Genomic DNA, 19,913 nt, shown 5'->3' on the forward strand with positions numbered 1-19,913 from the left:
ATAATAGAAAATAACAATGAAGGCCTTTCATTGTTCAGATCCCACCAGGCCATGGTTCCAAAATCTTCAATGGCTCCCCACTGCTCAGAGCAGCTTCTTGAGAACCACACTGAGCACTTTTCATATATTATCTCTTTTCTATCATACAAAATTGCAGCCAGTTTTAAATGAGCGCTGCCCCCATTTATCAAATAAGGAAATTGAGCTTAGACAGGTTAAGCGATCTGCTCAAGGTCACATAGCAAAGTTGAGCTGTGACTCAGTTTCTAATTTGATTTAAAGTAAACGCTCTGGTTGGGCATGGTAGCTCACGTCTGTAATCCCAGCACTTTGGGAGGTCGAGGTGAGCAGCTCACCTGAGGTCAGGAGTTCGAGACCAGCCTGACCAACATGGTGAAACCCCGTCTCTACTAAAAATAAAAAAATTAGCCGGGTGTGGTGGCACGTGCCTGTAATCCCAGCTACTAGGGAGGCTGAGGCAGGAAAGTTGAACCTGGGAGGCGGAGGCTGCAGTGAGCTGAGATTGTGCTACTGCATTCCCGCCTGGACAACAGAGCAAGACTCTGTCTCAAAAAAATAAAAATAATAAAAATAAAAATAAAGTAAGTGATCTTAACCACTGTGCTGTATCATCCACCATATCACATATAAACCCATCACCCTGGCTTCCTTCTCTCCAGCCTCACTTCCCATTGTTCCTTTACAAGGCATCTTAACTGCAGCCACAATAGACAGAGATTCACAAAGAGGCCATTCTAGGCCAATCGACCCATCTTTTAAGACCCATTTCAAATGGGTCTACCTGTCCTTCATCCAAGGAAATCTCACCATGGCAATGACCTTACATCGTATTACAGTAATTTGTATATGCTCCCACCACCACCACATACCCACTAGACCGTAAGCTTTCTGAGAACAAGGACTATGGTTTCTGTCTCCTCTAGGGCTTAGCAGAGTTCACAGAGCAACACATATCAAACAAAATATCCACAATATTTTCTAAATTGAATGTACTGGTTTAAAACAGAACAACAAGAATTCTAAACGTCATTTTAAAATGATGAAAACACAACACTCCTGTAATTAAGACAGTTTTCCGAATATGTTTACCAATATGAATTACCAATATGTCTATATGCTATTACTTTTAATTGGAAGAAAAGAAAAACATAGAACTCTCAAAGGGTAATTTTGTACAAATGAAACCCTTTAATTCTTTTTACCTTTGTTTCAAAACAAAATCCTTTGTTTCAAAAAACGTCTCAATAGGACTGGCAAATAAATGTCTTTTATCCACCCAAAAGACATACATAAGGAAAGATATTTACCTAACATAGGAAGAAAATCTGGTTCTGTTACTGTCCTTTTATAACCATTAAATTTTAATTACTCCTTCCACCTTTTTGGGTTTCTTGTTTTGTTTTGATGGAGAAGAAGGAAATCCCTTAAGGTCTCCAAAACACCATGGTCAAAATCAGTCAAACTTAATTCCATGCATGTTCACAGCATGACTTAGGGGTACTTTTTCTGATGGACAAATAAAACTTGTTTAAGAGATTCTACCCAGTTTTTGAGGGACATGATATCACAGTCATATTTTTATACTCATTAAGTTAAACTTGTTATAAGTATCCATGGAAAAAATTCTGGAAAGTCCACATTCTAAAAGAGGAAAAAAAGATCAGTCTCAGCTGCACAATTGTTTGGCTACTTATCCCGGAGCCCATCCATAGTACACAGCCAGTCTCTCGCTACTTCTGCAGGGTTCTTGGTAATGAATGCAATTTGTACAAGTGTGAGCCTCCGGAACTTCAGCTAAGCCTGGCAGTGAAGCACTAGCGTGTCACTCTGCTAGCATCAACACTCAGAGATGGTGTAACTCAGATGTAATTTTAACCACTGTAAATTATTACCATCAAAATATCTTCATAAGATTTTTGCAGAATGGCACCAAAAGTTCAGTTTTGTTTAGAAAATTGAATAAAAAGTACATATTAGGAAGAAAGTTACTAAAACACATAATTGGCAGTGAGTGGCAGTTTTGTTGTTTACAGGAGTAACCCGTTTAAAACTACAATATATTTAGGCCAAGGCAAGCAAATCACTTGAGGTCAAGAGTTCAAGACCAGCCTGGCTAACATGGTGAAACCCCATCTCTATCAAAAAAATTAAAAAATGAGCCGGGCGTGGTGGTGTGTGTCTGTAAGCTCACTTACTCGGGAGGCTGAGGTGGAAGAACTGCTTGAACCCGGGAGGCAGAGGGTGAAGTGAGCCAAGATCATGCCACTGCACTACAGCCTGGATGATAGAGTGAGACTCTGTCTCAAAAAAAAAAAAACTTCAATACATTTAACTAGAGGTAATTTCTTTAGCCATAAATTAGATATATTACACTAAAACTGTATCTATATGTTTATAAATCTTCTAAGAGTTTACCTAAAATCAGTACTTTGGTGTTTTATATGAAATTGTAAAACAACTGGCTAGACAGACACAATGTCTCGGCAATTCCACATCTATATAAATACCCAGAAATATGCCATGGGTTCATCAAAAGATATTGTATAAGGATGATAACTATCCACAAGAGCCCTAAGCTAGAAACAATCCAAGTGAGTACATTAAGAGTACAATAAATTGTAGAATAATCATACCATGGAATGATACACAGCAATAATGACTGGGTAACATGAAAGAGTATCACAAAAATGTTCAATGAAAGGAACCAGACATAAAGGAATTCATACTGTATGATTCAATTTCTACCAAGTCCCCAGACAAAGCTAAAAAAAAGTCAGGAGAGTGAGTTATCATGGGGGAGATGAGAAGTGATTAGAAGAAGAGTGAGGTTGTCTGGAGTTCTGATGATGTTTCCTTCTTGATCTAACTACTGCCTACATGAATGTGTTCATGCTGTGAAAACTGTGGTGAGCTTACGACTTGTGTACTTTTTATATTGATGCTATATTTCAATAAAAAATTAAATCGTTACCCCAAAAACCTTGCCTCAGGAAGAAATTAACATGGAAGCAAAGAGAGGGGGGAAAGGAAAGACAATAAGGCAAAATTGTCAAACAGAAAAAAAAAAATAAAGAGACCTAATCATCTGAGTAAGGAACAAAGGGGTCACAGTTCATGTTTGTCATGTGACAAGCCTGAAGGATTCAGGGGAAAGAGCCATATTACAGCTGCCAGCACAGAGTTGAAAAGAAGGTCATTCCAACAGGATGCAGCAGAGGGCCTGAGGCAATGTTATAAATGAAAAAAACCCCAAGGGACTTTCAGTAACCCAACAGAAATGTCTTTCATGATTCACAACTTTACAAAGGTGATAGCATTCTCTTTCCCCAAATAGCAGCTAACTAGAAAGTCAATCTTTCTTGAATCTGAATGCAAAATATGTAGCATTTTTATTCCTGAGCTTATGATTTGGCGAAGTCTGCAATTGTAACTTGCCAATCACAATGACCTGGCCAAAATAACCATCTACTCTCAATTATCCACAGTTAAGAGGGTAGAGAGTACACAGATAACTTACAGCCATAAAAACCAAACCTACTTTTTCACCATCAGTTTTAATTTTCCTCTGCCTCATCAAGTCCTTTCCCCAGAGTTGACTAGGACTGATTTCTGGTCACATTAGAAATCACAAAGAACACTAACGTGATTAAGGGCCCAGAGTTTTTAAGAAAGGAAAAAAAAAAAAAAAAAAAAGGCTGTTTATTCTTCTCACTGTTAGCATACTGTTCATTTTGGAAATAGAAGGTTTTCCCACGTAACTTTCTACATGAAGATATTCCTTAATCTGGATTCTTCTCCTGGATGAAAATGAAACAAACAATTCATTTCCCAGGTACACAACAGATGTCCTAAGAAGCCGACTCAAACCAAAATGTTAACATCTTCTAAAATTGCCAGATAATTGTTACCCATTAATATTACCCAGCCCACTAACAACTTATCTCACCTAATTTGTTTTGTTATACCACTAAACTAAGTTTCTTGTTTTTATAATGAAACTTTGGAGGAACTCCATTGCTCTAACAAGAAAAAATGCAAAATCATCAGTTACCAATTTTAGATAAGTAACACCATTTTAATAATGATATTAAATAACTAAAAATAACTAGTAATCCAATTTTTATCCCTTCAACTTAATGCAGCAGGTGTTGTGAAATATAACCTTTAAAGGCTTTTCTACTTCTTTTTCCATATTTCCTTAAATTAGATGACTGCTCTACTACATTAGAAGCAGAAAGGACATCTTTATGAACCCAGGGTCTTCAGGAATCCTGTTGGGGTTTATAGTGACTCCATACAGGCCTCTCCTCCCAAGAGCCACCATCCATGGTAATGTAGCTTCATGCTAGTCCATGTTCTGATTCCATTCAAAACTATCTGGGTTACGGGGAACCTACTATGGGCAAGGAACTGTGCTAGGCAGCATAAGACATACATAACTGAACGGTGGCAAACACTCATTGCCTCCTCCATAGGCAATCTCAAATTACTTAATTTCTCTGTGCCTCAGTTTCCCAATCTGCAAACCAGGGACAGTAATACTAATTATCTCATATGGCTGGTGTGAAGATTAAATGAGATTGGTATATGCTCTAAAGATGTTCGCCCTATTTTCATAATGAAGTCCCTAGTTAGTAGGAAGGCACTGAAGGTTTACAAACAGGAAACAGTGTAATTCTAGCTCCAGAGCTTTTTTCCCATCCCCCTCCTATCCAGGTCCTATTCTCTCAAGTCTTCACTAAATCACTGGTTACTGAACTCAAGAGAAATAATTTGTGCTGCCATACTTACCTTGTCCTTCTCAGTGAAATTTCTGAATTTTAAGGGAGCCTTGAATGCCTAAAGCTCCAAAGTAGACCGATGGGCATTTCAGACCTGTGACAGGTGGATAGCAAGTTTTTCTTACACTCCTCAAATTAAATAGTGGAGGAGCCTGCTGCTGTACAGAATCAACTAAGCTTATCAATATTGTCTCTAGAAACTAAAAGTCAATCTCTTTCATTCAATTCCCTGAATCCTAAGACTAATAAAAGCAAAATTTGTGTCCCAGAATCAGAATAGTTAACCAAACACAAAAACTGAGAATTTCTTAATAGAGGAATCAAAAGGCAAAGATTCATGACATTCTCACATTCTACCTGATTTACACTAAGTCCCAACCTCATGCCACCATGGCAGCTCTTAAGGGATGGCTCAAGTCTTTTCAGCTTTAAGGAGGAAACAAGGTCCAACCGTGAAGAATAGGGAGTAGAAAGAAGACCCAGCTCCAGAAAAAAAAAAAAACTGAACATCTTCTAAGTTTCAGAAGCAAAAATAAATAAAAGTGCCCTGGATACCTGACCCAGTGTAACAAGAACACTGAAAATTTATATTCAAAATACCCAAGCTTCTAGGCCTTAAAGGGGAACACAGGACAGAAAAATACTGAGCTTCAAATTTGACTGCCCTCTGCTGGTCAACAAGCAGAACTTCTGAAGCAACAGCTCTCTCATCTTTTATCACCTTCATTTTATTCTTTTATATATATATATATAAAATACTTTATGTTCTAGGGTACATGTGCACAACGTGCAGGTTACGTATGTATACATGTGCCATGTTGGTGTGCTGCACCCATTAACTCGTCATTTACATTAGGTGTATGTCCTAATGCTATCCCTTCCCCCTCCCCCAACCCCATAACAGGCCCAGTGGGTGATGTTCCCCTTCCTGTGTCCAAGTGTTCTCATTGTTCAATTCCCACCTATGAGTGAGAACAAGCGGTGTTTGGTCTTCTGTTCCTGCAATAGTTTGCTGAGAATGATGGTTTCCAGCTGCATCCATGTCCCTACAAAGGACATGAACTCATCCTTTTTTATGGCTGCATAGTATTCCATGGTGTATATATGCCACATTTTCCTAATCCAGTCTATCATTGATGGACATGTGAGTTGGTTCCAAGTCTTTGCTATTGTGAATAGTGCCGCAATAAACATATGTGTGCATATGTCTTTATAGCAGCATGATTTATAATCCTTTGGGTATATACCCAGTAGTGGGATGGCTGGGTCAAATGGTATTTCTCTAGTTTTAGAACCTTGAGGAATCGCCACACTGTCTTCTACAATGGTTGAACTAGTCTACAGTCCCACCAACAGTGTAAAAGTGTTCCTATTTCTCCACATCCTCTCCAGCACCTGTTGTTTCCTGACTTTTTAATGATCACCATTCTAACTGGTGTGAGATGGTATCTCATTTTGGTTCTGATTAGCATTTCTCTGATGGCTAGTGATGATGAGCATTTTTTCATGTGTCTGTTGGCTGCATAAGTGTCTTCTTTTGAGAAGTATCTGGTCATATCCTTTGCCCACTTTTTGATGGGGCTGGGTTTTTTTTCTTGTAAATTTGTTTGAGTTCTTTGTAGGTTCTGGATATTAGCCCTTTGTCAGATGAGTAGATTGCAAAAATTTTCTCCCATTCTGTAGGTTGCCTGTTCACTCTGACGGTAGTTTCTTTTGTTGTACAGAAGTTCTTCAGTTTAATCAGATTCCACTTGTCAACTCTGGCCCTTGTTGCCATCCTTTTTGGTGTTTTAGACATGAAGTCCTTGCCCATGCCTATGTACTGAATGGTATTGCCTAGGTTTTCTTCTAGGGTTTTTATGGTTTTAGATCTAAAATTTAAGTCTGTAATCCACCTTGAATTAATTTTTGCATAAGGTGTAAGGAAGGCATCCAGTTTCAGCTTTCTACTTATGGCTAGCCAGTTCTCCCAGCAGCATCTATTAAATAGGGAATCCTTTCCCCATTTCTTGTTTTTGTCAGGTTTGTCAAAGATCAGATGGTTGTAGATGTGTGGTATTATTTCTGAGGGCTCTGTTCTGTTCCATTGGTCTGTATCTCTGTTTTGGTACCAGTACCATGCTGTTTTGGTTACTGTAGCCTTGTAGTATAATTTGAAGTCAGGTAGTGTGATGCCTCCAGCTTTGTTCTTTTGGCTTAGGATTGTCTTGGCAATGCGGGCTCTTTTTTGGTTCCACATGAACTTTAAAGTAGTTTTTTTCCACTTCTGTGAAGAAAGTCACTGGTAGCTTGATGGGGATGGAATTGAATCTACAAATTACCTTGGGCAGTATGACCATTTTCACGATATTGATTCTTCCTATCCATGAGCATGGAATGTTCTTCCATTTGTTTGTGTCCTCTTTTATTTCATTGAGCAGTGGTTTGTAGTTCTCCTTGAAGAGGTCCTTCACATCCTTTGTAAGTTGGATTCCTAGGTATTTTATTCTCTTTAAAGCAATTGTGAATGGGAGTTCATTCATGATTTGGCTGTTTGTCTGTTATTGGTGTATAAGAATGCTTGTGGTTTTTGCACATTGATTTTGCATCCTAAGACTTTGCTGAAGTTGCTTATCAGCTTAAGGAGATTTTGGGCTGAGACAATGGGGTTTTCTAAATATACAATCGTGTCATCTGCAAACAGGGACAATTTGACTTCTTCTTTTCCTAATTGAATACCTTTTATTTCTTTCTCTTGCCTGACTGCCCTGACCAGAACTTCCAACACTACATTGAATAGGAGTGGTGAGACAGGGCATATGCCTGTCTTGTGCCAGTTTTCAAGGGGAATGCTTCCAGTTTTTGCCCATTCAGTATGATATTGGCTGTGGGTCTGTCATAAATAGCTCTTATTATTTTGAGATACGTTCCATCAATACCAAATTTATTGAGAGTTTTTAGCATGAAGGGCTGTTGAATTTTGTCGAAGGCCTTTTCTGCATCTATTGAGATAATCATGTGGCTTTTGTCTTTGGTTCTGTTTATATGCTGGATTACGTTTATTGATTTGCGTACATTGAACCAGCCTTGCATCCCAAGGATGAAGCCCACTTGATCATGGTGGATAAGCTTTTTGATGTGCTGGATTCGGTTTGCCAGTATTTTACTGAGGATTTTTGCATCAATGTTCATCAGGGATATTGGTCTAAAAATCTCTTTTTTTGTTGTGTCTCTGCCAGGCTTTGGTATCAGGATGATGTTGGCCTCATAAAATGAGCTAGGGAGGATTCCCTCTTTTTCTATTGATTGGAATAGTTTCAGAAGGAATGGTACCAGCTCCTCCTCATACCTCTGGTAGAATTCGGCTGTGAATCCGTCTGGTCCCGGACTATTTTTGGTTGGTAGGCTATTAATTTATTGCCTCAATTTCAGAGCCTGTTATGGTCTATTCAGGGATTCAACTTCTTCCTGGTTTAGTCTTGGGAGACTGTATGTGTCCAGGAATTTATCCATTTCTTCTAGATTTTCTAGTTTATTTATGTAGAGGTGTTTATAGTATTCTCTGATGGTAGTTTGTATTTCTGTGGGGTCGGTGGTGATATCCCCTTTATCATTTTTTATTGCATCTATTTGATTCTTCTTTCTTTTCTTCTTTATTAGTCTTGCTAGAGGTCTCTCAATTTTGTTGATCTTTTCAAAAAACCAGCTCCTGGATACACTGATTGTTTGAAGGGTTTTTTGTGTCTCTATCTCCTTCAGTTCTGCTCTGATCTTAGTTATTTCTTGCCTTCTGCTGGCTTTTGAATGTGTTTGCTCTTGCTTCTCTAGTTCTTTTAATTGTGATGTTAGGGTGTCAATTTTAGATCTTTCCTGCTTTCTCTTGTGGGCATTTAGTGCTATAAATTTCCCTCTACACACTGCTTTAAATGTGTTCCAGAGATTCTGGTATGTTTTATCTTTGTTCTCACTGGTTTCAAAGAACATCTTTATTTTTGCCTTCATTTCGTTATGCACCCAGTAGTCATTCAGGAGCAGGCTCTTCAGTTTCCATGTAGTTGAGCAGTTTTGATTGAGTTTCTTAGTCCTGTATTCTAGTTTGATTGCACTGTGGTCTGACAGTTTGTTATAATATCTGTTCTGTTACATTTGCTGAGGAGTGCTTTACTTCCAACTATGTGGTCAATTCTGGAATAAGTGTGATGTATATATTCTGTTGATTTGGGGTGGAGAGTTCTGTAGATGTCTATCAGGTCTGCTTGGTGCAGAGTTGAGTTCAATTCTTGGATATCCTTGTTAACTGTCTGTCTCGTTGATCTGTCTAATGTTGACACTGGGGTGTTAAAGTCTCCCATTATTATTGTGTGGGAGTCTAAGTCTCTTTGTAAGTCTCTAAGGACTTGCTTTATGAATCTGGGTGTTCCTGTATTGGGTGCATATATATTTAGGATAGTTAGCTCTTCTTGTCAAATTGATCCCTTTAGCATTATGTAATGGCCTTCTTTGTCTCTTTTGATCTTTTTTGGTTTAAAGCCTGTTTTATCAGAGACTAGGATTGCAACCCCTGCCTTTGCTTTCCATTTGCTTGGTAGATCTTCCTCCATCCCTTTATTTTGAGCCTATGTGTGTTTCTGCATGTGAGATGGGTCTCCTGAATACAGCAAACTGATGGGTCTTGACTCTTTATCCAATTTGCCAGTCTCTGTCTTTTCACTGGAGCATTTAGCCCATTTACATTTAAGGTTAATACTGTTATGTGTGAACTTGATCCTGTCATTATGATATCAGCTGGTTATTTTGCTCATTAGTTGATGCAGTTTCTTCCTAGCATCGATGGTCTTTACATTTTGGGAAGTTTTTGCAGTGGCTGGTACCGGTTTTTCCTTTCCACATTTAGTGCTTCCTTCAGGAACTCTCGTAGGGCAGGCCTGGTGGTGACAAAATCTCTCAGCATTTGCTTGTCTGTAAAGGATTTTATTTGTCCTTCACTTAGGAAGCTTAGTTTAGCTGGATATGAAATTCTGGGTTGAAAATTATTTTCTTTAAGAATGTCGAATATTGGCCCCCACTCTCTTCTGGCTTGTAGAGTTTCTGCCGAGAGATCCACTGTTAGTCTCATGGGCTTACCTTTGTGGGTAACCCCACCTTTCTCTCTGGCTACCCTTAACATTTTTTCCTTCATTTCAACTTTGGTGAATCTGAAAATTATGTGTCTTGGAGTTATTCTTCTTGAGGAGTATCTTTGTGGCGTTCTCTGTATTTCCTGAATTTGAATGTTGGCCTGCCTTTCTAGGTTGGGGAAGTTCCTTGGATAATATCCTGCAGAGTGTTTTCCAACTTGGTTCCATTCTCCCCATCACTTTCAGGTACACGAATCAGATGTAGATTTGGTCTTTTCACATAGTCCCATATTTCTTGGAGGCTTTGTTCATTTCTTTTTACTCTTTTTTCTCTAAACTTCTCTTCTTGCTTCATTTCATTCATTTGATCTTTAATCATTGATACCCTTTCTTCCAGTTGATCGAGTCGGTTACTGAACATTATGCATTTGTCATGTAGTTCTCATGTCATGGTTTTCATCTCTATCAGGTCATTTAAGGACTTTTCTACATTGGTTATTCTAGTTAGCCATTTGTCAAATCTTTTTTCAAGGTTGTAATTTCTTTGCGCAGGGTTCATACTTCCTCCTTTAGCTCAGAGAATTTTGATCGTCTGAAGCCTTCTTCTCTCAACTCGTCAAAGTCATTCTCTGTCCAGCTTTGTTCCGTTGCTGGCAAGGAGCTACGTTCCTTTGGAAGGGGAGAGACATTCTGATTTTTAGAATTTTCAGCTTTTCTGCACTGCTTTTTCCCCATCTTTGTGGTTTTATCTACCTTTGGTCTTTGATGATGGTGACGTACTGATGGGGTTTTGGTGTGGATGTCCTTTCTGTTTGTTAGTTTTCCTTCTAACAGTCAGGACCCTCAGCTGCAGGTCTGTTGGAGTTTGCTCAAGGTCCACTCCAGACCCTGTTTGACTGGGTATCAGCAGCGGAGGCTGCACAAGAGTGAATATTACTGAACAGCAAATGTTGCTGTCTGATCGTTCCTCTGGAAGTTTCATCTCAGAGGTGTACCTGGTCGTGTGAGGTATGAGGTGTCAGTCTGCCCCTGGTCGGGGATGTCTCCCAGTTAGGCTACTCAGGGGTCAGGGACACACTTGAGCAGGCAGTCTGTCCGTTCTCAGATCTCAAACTCCATTCTGGGAGAATCACTACTCTCTTCAAAGCTGTCAGACAGGGACATTTACATCTGCAGAGGTTTCTGCTGCCTTTTGTTTGGTTATGCCCTGTCCCCAGAGGTGGAGTCTACAGAGGCAGGTAGGCCTCCTTGAGCTGTGGTGGGCTCCAACCAGTTTGAGCTTCCCGGCTGCTTTGTTTACCTACTAAGCCTCAGTAACGGCAGGCGGCCCTCCCCCAGCCTCGTTGCCGCCTTGCAGTTAAATCTCAGACTGCTGTGCTAGCAATGAGGGAGGATCCATGGGCGTGGGACCCTCCGAGCCGGGCGCGGGATATAATCTCCTGGTGTGCCGTTTGCTAAGACCCTTGGTAAAGCGCAGCATTAGGGTGGGAGTGACCCGATTTTCCAGGTGTTGTGTGTCACAGTTTCCCTTGACTAGGAAAGGGAATTCCCTTCCCCCTTGCACTTCCTGGGTGAGGCAATGCCTCACCCTGCTTTGGCTCTTGCTCATTGGGCTGCACCCACTGTCCAACATGCCCCAGTGAGATGAACCCAGTACCTCAGTTGGAAATGCAAAAATCACCCATCTTCTGTGTTGCTCACGCTGGGAGCTGGAGGCTGGAGCTTTTCCTATTCGGCCATCTTGGTGCCACTGGTTATTTTCTTTAAACTTTTATTAAGACACTTGCAAAGCCCTCTGAAAACTCACATAAACTATGTCCGGAGATAAGTTTTACCTATTATTTTCTTAAAATTTCTGCAAAAGACTGCTAGGTAACATTTTTTAAGAACTAGCTTTGATTTTTCTTTGGAGAACTGTGAATATAAATAAAAGCTACAATATAATAAGGGTTGCTGTGCCTCAAAACAAAAGTTGAATTTATCAATATCTTTAAATGTATTAATAATAGTTTTGTTTAAAACTCTAGTAATTCTAGAGTTGGTGAGTTGCATATAGGCTGATAGAAAAATGACTCTAGAATAAAATATGAATTTATACAAAAAAAGCATTAGAAATTGGAAATATAAAAAAAATTTTCTTTTCATAAATTATTTAAAAGATATATGACCATTAATAATAACATAGCAGAAAGGTTAGAACATACATAGCAGTAAAGTAGGTGACAACAATAGCACAAAGGATGGAGGGTGTGTATAATTAACTACTTGGTTTTGTTTTGTATTTATTTATTTATTTATTTAGAGGCAGAGTTTCGCTCTTGTTGCCCAGGCTGGAGTGCAATGGTGCGATCTCAGCTCACTGCAACCTCTGCCTCCCAGGTTCAAGTGATTCTCCTGCCTCAGTCTCCCAAGTAGCTGGGACCCACAGGCATGTGTGACCACGCCCAGCTAATTTTGTACTTTTAGTAGAGACAGGGTTTCTCCATGTTGGTCAGGCTGGTCTCCAACTCCCGATCTCAGGTGATCTGCCTGCCTTGGACTCGCAAAGTGCTGGGATTACAGGCATGAGCCACCGCGCCCAGTCAAATTACTTGGTTTCAAAAGACCCTTCCATTCTGTGTGAAGTGGTATTACTTCAAAGCCGAGTGTAGTCAGTTAAGGGTGCACATTGTACCTTTGAACAGAGTCACAGCAACCATTAAACAAAATAAAAGGGCTGGACACAGTGGCTCACGCCTGTTACCCCAGCACTTTGGGAGGCTGAGGCAGGCAGCTCACTTGAGCCCAGGAGCTCAAGACCAGCCTAGGCAACATGGTGAAACCCCACCTCTACTAAAAATACTAAAATCAGCCAGGTGTGGTGGCGTGCACCTGTGGTCCCAGTTACTCCAGAGGCTGAGATGGGAGGATCGCTTGAACCTGGGAGGTTGAGGCTATAATGAGCAATGATTGTGCCACTGCACTCCAGCCTGGGCAACAGAGCAAGACTCTGTCTCAAGAAATAAGTAAGTATATAAATAAGACTATTAACTAAAAAGGAAACAGACAACTAAACAGTATTTAGCACAGAATACTAAAATACTGCTTGATTAACTCAAAAGATGGCAGAAAAGGAGAAAAAAACTGGGAAATTTAAAAACGAATAGCAAGACAATGGACTTAAATCCAATCACAGCAGTATTTACATTAAACATTGAACCAAACACTCCAAATGAATTTTCATTCTGGTAAAAAAATCAAAACTCAATTATATGTTATTTATAGGAGACCTGCTTTAAATAAAGACACAGATAAGGTGGAAGTAAACCAAAGGAGAAAAGATAAACTATGTAAATACTAAGGGTGAGAAAGCTGACATGGCTATAACAGTATCAAGCAAAGCACTAAAATAAAACTTTAAAAAAACAAAGCAGACTTCAAGACAAGGAATATTACTAGAAAGGAAGATCAATTTGCAAGGACTAAAGGAGGCAATTCACGAGAAAGACATTCAGTATTCATCAAGATAAACCATGCAAGCTCTTAGTAAACGTAAAGGACTAAAATCAGGCTATGTTCTCTGACCACAATGAAAACACCAAACATTTGGAAATTAAACACTACACTTTGAAATAATCTGTAGGTCAAAAAAGAAACCAGGATGGAAGTAAGGGAATATTTTCAAAGTTGATAATAAAAACACAACATATCTAAATCTGTAGGGGTAAGGCTAAAGTAGAAAACTAACGGAATTGTATAGCTTTAAACGTAGAAATGTGTAAGGTCAATTACAGGCTTCCACCTTAAGAGGCTGGAAAAAGAACTCAATATAAATAGAAGAAAGGAAAATAATAGAAATAATAGGAGTAGAAATCAATACAATAGAAAACAGACAAATTTTTTGAAAAAATGAAAGCTGTAAGTTAGTATTTGGAAAGGATTAATACAATTTGTAAACCCTTATCTAGACTGATTAGGAAAAAGGGAAAAAACACAAATTATCAATATCAGAAATGAAAGAAAGGATAACATCACTATAGACATTAAAAGGAGACATGGTTAATCATTTCATGTAAACAATTCCAGCAACTTAGATGAGTGTAAAAATTATCTGAAAAACACAATTTTCAAAAGCTAATACCAAAAGAAAGAAAATTCAACACTGAGTTTTCCCAGCCTAGAAAATTCCTGGTCCAGATGGCTTCACTGATAAATTCTATCACACATTTAAAGAGAAAGTAACTCCATTTCTACACAAACTTTTTCAAACAAAAATGGCAGGAAGAAGGGATACTTCCCAGCACATTACATGAGCACAATTCAAAGCAAGCTAACAAGGACATTACGACAAAAGAAAATTACAGATCAGTATTATTCATGAACATAGATGCAAAAATCCTCAACAGACTAAATGAATAACAAATTGAATCTAGTAACATGTAAAATCAATTGTGTATTATGACCAAGTGGGATTTATCCCAGGATTAAAAGGTTAGTTAAAATTATCTGGGTACAGTGACTCAGGCCTGTAATTCCAGCACTTTGGGAGGCTGAAGTGGGTGGATCACCTGAGGTCAGAAGTTCAAGACCAGCCTGGCCAACATGGTGAAATCCCGTCTCTACTAAAAATACAAAAATTAGCTGGGTGTGGTAGTGCATACCTGTAATCCCAGCTACTCAAGAGGCTAAAGCATGAGAATTGCTTGAACCCGTGAGGCGGCAGCTGCAGTGAGCTGAGATTGCACCACTGCACTCCAGCCTGGGCAACAAGAGTGAAACTCCATCTCAAAAAAAAAAAAGTTAGTTAAAATTAAGATATCAGCGTAAGAGAATAAATTGAAAGAAAGAGAAAACCAAATTAAGATAATTTAAATTTAATTTAAAACCAAATTGAGAGAATAAGAGAAAACTCATATGAAAATTAAATAATCAAATAAATTTGTATGAGCCTTGACAATATTCAATACCCACTATAGTAAAAGCTTTCAGTCAGCCAGGAAGAAAAGAAATTTCCTCTATGTAAAACCTATAGCTAATATCATATTGACAGTGATACTGGATGCTTTCCCTCTAAGATCAGGAATAAGGAAAGGATGTCTACTCTCACCACTTCTATTAAACATAGTAATGGGGATGTCAGCCAGTGCTCTAAGGCAAGAAAAGAAAATAAAAAGCATAAAGATTGGAAAGGAAGACGTACTCTTAGTTTTACTTGTGGACAGCATGATTTGCTTAGCAAATCTTAAGACATTTATTCCAAAAAATCTCTAGAACAATTAACTGAATTTAGTAGAATGGAGGATACAAGATCTATGTCAATATCAACTTTACTTTGATATGTTAGCAACAAACAATTGGAAAGTATACAATTTTGAAAATACAATAGCATAAAAAAATTATACCTATGTATAAATGGATAAAAGATGTCAAAGACTTGTACATGGAAAACTAAAACACTGCAGATAAAGGTGACAGAATTAAATGGAACAATATTAGAAGCCTCAATATTGTTGAGATGTAAATTCTCTGCAAATTGATCTATGGATTCAATGCCATCCTAATAAAGAATACCTAGACATTTTTGTAAGAATGACAAAATGATTCTAAAAATTCATATGAAGATACTAAGGACACAGAATAGCCCCAAATAACCTTGTTTTAAAAAAGGACAGAGCTGCAGCACTCACACTATCTGATTTCTAAACTGTTACAAGAGAGATTGTAGTATGGCATAAATAGAGAAAAACAAACAGAATAGTGTATGTGTATAGATATGTCCACATACATAGTTAATTGGTTTTCAACACAAGCTATAAGGTGATGCAATGGGGAAAGCCTTTTTTAATAAATGGGGTAGAGTAACAGGATACCTGTATGTGAAAAAATAAACTTCAACCCTCGACTTCACACCAGACACAAATATTAAATCAACATAGATCAAAGACCTATAACATAAAAGTTAAAGTTATAAAGCTTCCAGGAAAACACAGGGTAAATCTTCATAACATGGGGTACACAAAGAATTTTTTAGGATACAGCAAGTACTAATTATAAAAGAAAATGATGATAAATTGGACTTTGTCAAAATTAAAACCTTCTGCTCCTCCAAAAGGCACCATTATAAAAATAAAAGTACATTGCTAAAGGGAGTGTGAAATGGTACAACCATCTGAAAAACAGTTTAGAGTCTCTTAAGATTAAATATATACCTATCCTATGATCCAACAGTAGTACCCCTAAGTATTTATCAAAGAGGAATGAAAACATAGGCCACAAAATGACTTTTACAAGAATGCAGCTTTATATGGATAAAGCAGCTTTATCCATCCAGCCAAATATTGAAAAAGCCCAGTAACACTGAATAAACAAATTATGGAGCATTTATACAACAGAAGACAACAACTCAGCACTAAAAAGCATGTACTACTGATATGTATAATGTGAATCAATCTCAAAAACATTATGAGTGAAATAATTCAGAAACAAGACTACATTATCGTATGGTTTCGAATTCTACAAAGTTCTGAAACAGGAAAGATTAAGCCATGGTAACAGAAATTAGATCAGTAATTACAGAGGGGGTTGGAGGTGGTAAAAGGCATAATAGAACTTTCTGGGGATCATACAGATGTTTTATATCTTGATCTGGGATAGTGGTTACAATTAAAATCAATACAGTCTATTGTATATAAATTATACCTCAATCTGAAAAGCAAACGCAAAGTTAATTTAAATTTATAACTTAAAATTGAGATGTCAAAGTCAACCCTTCCTGAAGACTTCCCCAAAGGAACATGGTTACTCTTTCCTATGATCTGGTATACTTTGGTATAGACATATGAGAAGTTTGTCAAGCTGGAATTCTACATCACAAACATTATAATAGCTACAGAGAAAATAGACAAAGAAATGTTTACTCCAACACTTATGTGAAAAGATGTTTGTAAATTTTAAAAGTTACCTGAAAGATACTATAAGATCCTAGAGCATGGTAACTCAATATTATAAATATTACTGAAATGCTTGAGAAATTAATGTATCAGTGTTTCTTAATGGGGATATTATTAGAATTCTGGGTAAGCTAAATTAAATGAATTTGCCCTCTCACGCTGTGCAATGTTTAGTATCACTGGCCCCAAGCCACAAAATGCCAGTAGCACATAACCCACCCCACCCTTCACTGAATCACTGTGTCAAAACACCACCACTTCACACATTTCCAAACACCCCATAGGAGTACAGTTGAGAACAGTCTATAAGCTAATGGTCAAAAACACATATAAGCAGCATTTTTTAAAAAATCTAATTACTAGACAACCTACCCTGCCATTTTATTTCCTAAACTAACAATTTAACTAACAATTACCAAGGACAAATGTACATGCTTTTGTTTGCTATATGTAATACCAGTTTGGGACGATGAAGAATAACTGATTTTGTTGAAATCCCTAATGAGGGAAGCCAAATACAATCACTGAAAGTACTGTCAACAGCAACAAACTATAACACACAAGAAATAACATTAGCAAACTACTGAGAGGAGTAATAAATCTAGAAGATGACTTGTCATGAACAGACCCTGTGAATGGCCCATTTACGTATAACACTGGGTTAAAACAACAAAACAACAACCAAACACCTGGGTATTCCCATGGTGTTGTTTGTGCCAGAAGAGTAGTAGCCAACAACTAAATCTCCTTGAATAACACAAAGTTAAAGCCAGCAGATGGTTTTAATATTTAAACTTGTTGCAATAAAAACACAACATAACCATTTAATGACAAGGTTTGTTAGGCTTCTAGCATCTACTCATACATGCAGAATTAAGAAGGAACACTGAGGAGAAGAACAAATAATAAAAATGGATACAAGACCACATACATGCCTAGTGGTAAGAAGCAGAAGATGAATTAAATTGGCACATGATTCTAGAAGGAGAGATTGAATTCGTAATTAATAAAGTTTTCCCAAAGAAGAGCACAGAGCCAGATGGCTTCACTATTGAAATCTATCAAACATTTAAAGAAGAATTAACACCAATACTTCACAAACTCTTCTACAAAAAAGGAGAGGAGGGAACACTTTCTAATCCATTCTCCAAGGATGGTATTACCCTGATACCTAAACAAGCTAAAGACATCATGAAAAAACCACTGCAGACTATTATTCCTTATGAATATGGATGCAAAACTCTTCAATGAAATACTAGCAAGCAGAAACTAATAGCATATAAAAAGTGCTATACACCAATAACCAAGTGGGATTTATCCCAGGAATACAAGGTGCGTTCAATACACAAAAATAAATCAATGTAATACACCTTCTACAGATAAAGAAAAAAAAGCACAATCATCTCAAAAGAGGCAGAAAAAGCATTTGAAAAAACTTAACATTCTTTCATGATAAAAAGACTAAACAAATCATAAATATAGAAGGCGAACTTCCTCAACCTTAAAAAAAAAAAAAAAGCATCTGTGAGAAACCCACAGCTAACATCACACTTACTGGTCAAAGACTGAACTCTTTTCCCCTAAATTCTGAAATAAAAAAGGATGTCTGCTCCATCATTTCTATTCAACTAGTACTGGAGGTTCTAGCCAAGACAATTAGGCAAGAAAATGAAATAACAAGGCATCCAGAAGTGAAAGAAATACAACTACCACTATTTGCATATGTCATGATCTTGTATATAGAAAATCCCAAGAAACTCACAAAAAATTATTAGAACTAATAAATGAATTCAGCAAGGCTGCAGGATAAAAAAAAAATCAATGTACAAAACTACATAGTAGTTCTATACACTGACAATGCACAATCCAAAAATAAAATTAAGAAACCAATGCTATGTACAACAGCATCAAAAAGAATAAAATATTTAGGAAAAAAATTTTAACTAGTGGTACAAGACTTGTTCACTGAAAACTATAAACACTGTCAAAAGAAACTGAAGAATATCAATGAAAAGACTATTTAATATTGCTGAGTTGGCAATACTACCCAAATTTGTCTATATATATTCAATGCAATTCATATCAAAATACTGTCTACCTTTTTTTCTGGTTGAAACTAACAAGCTGATCCTAAAATACACATGAAAATATAAAGGACCCATAATAGTCAAAATGATCTTGAAAACAAACAGACTCACACTTCCCAATTTCAAAATTAACTACAAAGTTATAGTAATCAAGACAGTGTGGTACTGGTGTAAGGACAGATACATAGATGGATCAAATAGAATTGAGAGCCTAGAAATAATTCTACATATCTACTATCAACTGAGTTTTGACAAGGCTGTTGAGATCATGCAATGGGGAAAGAATAATGTTTTCAAAAAATGATGCCTGGACAGCTGGAGAGCCACACACAAAAGAATGAATTTGGGCCCCCTCCTCATGCCATATACAAATATTAACTCAAAGTGGATCAAATACGTAAATGTAAGAACTAAAACTATAAAACTCCTAGAAGAAAATATAGATGTAAATTATTGTGACACTGGATTAAATAATGGTGTTTATGGATATGACAACTAAATACAAGTAACCAAAGAAAAAAATGATAAATTGAACTTATTTTTAGAAAGTCGATGTACAAACAGTCTAAAGCACATGAAAAGATGCTCAACATCATTAGTCTTCAGGAAAATGCAAAGCAAAACCACAATGAGATACTACTTCTACACACATTAGAATGACAATAATAAACATTTTAAAAAGACAATAACAAGTGTTGGCAAGGATGTGGAGAAAGTAGAACCCTTGTGCATTGTGGATGAAAAAGTCAAATCATGTAGTTGCTATGGAAAGCAGTTTGGCAGTTCCCAAAAACATCAAACATAGTCACCATATGACCCAGACGTTCTACTCTTAGGGATATACCCAAGATAAATGAAAATATATGACCACCTAAGAAGTTGTATATGAATGTACATAGCAGCATTACTCATAATAGCAAAAAGTATAAACAACCCAATGTCCATCAGCTGATGAATGGATAAACAAAATGTATATTCATACAATGGAATATTATTCAA

At 37.4% G+C, this 19,913-nt stretch overlaps 1 protein-coding gene across 3 annotated transcripts in view; it reads right to left on the bottom strand.

Annotated features, from left to right (window-relative positions):
• TAF4B (TATA-box binding protein associated factor 4b) overlaps positions 1-19,913 on the bottom strand; it is a 165,369-nt gene that overhangs the window by 2,298 nt on the left and 143,158 nt on the right. The window lies entirely within an intron of this gene.

This window comes from Chlorocebus sabaeus, chromosome 18 (assembly GCF_047675955.1).
Source record: "Chlorocebus sabaeus isolate Y175 chromosome 18, mChlSab1.0.hap1, whole genome shotgun sequence".
Taxonomy (NCBI): Eukaryota; Metazoa; Chordata; class Mammalia; order Primates; family Cercopithecidae; genus Chlorocebus; species Chlorocebus sabaeus.